Source organism: Morone saxatilis, unplaced genomic scaffold (assembly GCF_004916995.1).
Source record: "Morone saxatilis isolate NCDOM2014 unplaced genomic scaffold, NCSU_SB_2.0 Contig23, whole genome shotgun sequence".
In the NCBI taxonomy this organism is placed as follows: domain Eukaryota; kingdom Metazoa; phylum Chordata; class Actinopteri; family Moronidae; genus Morone; species Morone saxatilis.
In genome coordinates, this window is record NW_023339796.1 from 1,435,614 (window position 1) to 1,438,202 (window position 2,589).

Sequence of the window (2,589 nt, forward strand, 5' to 3'; positions counted from 1 at the left end):
AAGCTTTCTAGATCTTAATCTCCCCAAATGATGCACATAGCAGCTTCATGTTGTGACTTTATTTATGCAGGCTTTCGGTGTTGGTGCAGGCAACATGGCGTCTGCCCTCAGAAAATGAATGCTGACATAACAGACAAACCAAAACATCAGGTTGTTATAAAGCAAAGACATTTCCTCACTTTCCTTAAAGGATAAATATAAGCAAGATGCTTACGTTTCTTTCCCACTTTAATAATCTGACCTGTTGATATAATTCGTACTCGGACACCTCGGACTCTGCTCTGTGAGATAGTTTACTCAGGTTTAACTGGAATGAGAGGCTCAGAGGTCTTACTGGTGCAACAGCTGGGCCTTGATCCACAGCTCCCAGTCCCAGTCCAGACTCTTTAGCGTTCCCCTGCTCATGTGTTGACATTAGCCCGGCTGAGGCCCAGCTTCCTTTCATGTCTCAGTGTTTGGTAGAAAATCCACATAACAGCAGTTGTGTTCCAGCTCTATTTAAAGGTTTTGTGTTGAAGTGGTTTTGTGACGTCTCGGGTCCCTGAGAGCTGCTCTGTCTGATTCCTGGTGAAATTTTTAGAATATCATTGTATTTGTTTGTAGACCCTTTTCGGCACAGTGAGCGCCAAGGAGGACTGGGGAATCTCGAACATTCATGACATCAGATGGTTTGAAGGCCAACTGGAGGGGGATATTGGACTGAGGAACATAAATAAACCAGGATGTAGGACTGTTTTCAGCAGGAACTTTCGCAGGCTCCGAATGCTTGAAATCAAGTGCCGGCGCCTGAAAAACCTTCCTGGGTGCAGTGTTTTTGTAACTTAACTCCACCTTTGTGTTTTTGCAAAGTATTTCTTTCTTTGTTTGCCAGATAGATCTGAAATAAACTACGATTAAAGGTTTTATACTTTAAGTAAAACATTTTGTATCCACTCAAAAAGGGTTTTGCTAGCGATAACGTTCGCGAGTAAACAAGCAATGGTTAGCCAACCAGCTGCTACCTAACCATGCCGAATAACGTTATGTTGGAACACGCAATTTGTCCCTGTTAGCAAGCAAGCTCAAGTTACAAACACAAAACATTTGTATATTATAAAAGTAGGTTAAGCTTTGCAGTGATGTTAGCTTGGACTGTGGACTTGTTGTGGTGGATGCCGGTTGTTTGTTGACATTAAGTAAACTCCATTTACGCTACGACCCGTTCACTCATTGGCAATAAATCAAATCATTGGTGATAAAGTGATGAAGAATACTTCAGAATCGTACGTATGCAACCCAATTTAGGGCCTCATATAAACTCATTTCACTTATCCTTGGTGCTGCAGAAACTATGATTTAAATAGAGATTAAATAGCTATAACTCTGTGGTCAAGAGTCTGATTCACCCTCAAGCCTTAATATTCCCAGTTTTTAAGTTTTCTCAAAAAAATAATGTCCATTATCGTGTCTTAAGTGTGTTTTTATCCATTAACAGAGATGTGCACTTTCCCTTTGGTCCATCGGAAAGTACAAACGAGATCTTTGATGTTCAGGTTTCAGGCAATCAGTGGTGATGAATGAGGGAGAGGAGGTGAGGTTTTGGCTCAGAGCCCTAGTTTAGAAATGGGCTAGTAGCTCTGTGGGTCAGAGTGTGTGAGTGTGTGTGAAGAGGAGAGGGAGGAGTGGATTAAGGGTGGAGGGAGGGACAGCACAATAAGATAGTGTGCCACTGTCAGATGCGTCTTTCTCTCCCCTCAGCGGAGGGAGGGCGGGCGGCACACGCTGCCCACAAAGAACATGGATGTACGTGTGTGTGTGTGTTTTAGTGTGTGTGAGGGTTGGGGGGGTCTTTGGTGGTAAAAGAGCCTTGAAGAGTGTGCTGGTGGGAGGAGGGACACCCCTCTCTTTTCTTTCTCCACCCAAACTTGATCCGAGTGCAGATTCCTCTGGTGGTGCACATCAGGAATGTCCATATGGTCCCGGCTGGTAAACAGCACACGCCTTGTCTTTGTGCACGTTACAATGGGACATCTTCCTTTGTTTGGTTCCTTTTTGTCACATCAAAGAGCCAGATGTCAGCCGCTGTCCACATCAGGATGAACTTTCTTTGTATGTCTGTTTTACTTGTGAAAATCACCCATGAATGATTTTGTATATAACCTGTATTTTAATTGTAAGACTATATTCTTCGTAAATCCCATCAAATGACCAAAACCAACAATGTGTTTGTCTGTCCCTCCATCCTGGGGCCCACTGGTTCCTACTGAAGATATAAATCTTTTTCAGCATCAAAATTGAAAGTCCTGTAAACAGCTCATTTCTTAGTCAGGGTAATCAGGACCTGAGTCCAGGGAGTACAGAGACAAACCTCCAGAAACCTGTGGGACATCTTGAGTTCTGGTCTGGGTAGCGTGTTTAACTTTGAGAATAGATTTCAGTTTTCGTTACTCTTTCAGAAGCAAATACAAATATGTTAGCATTAGCAGGATAGCTTTTGAGATACATGAAAAGAAAAGCCTTTTAAACAACTCCAGAGGAGTATTTCAAAGGCACCAGATATCATTCCACATGTTTGATTGACAGGTGACCTGGACGATCCCTGACACGTAC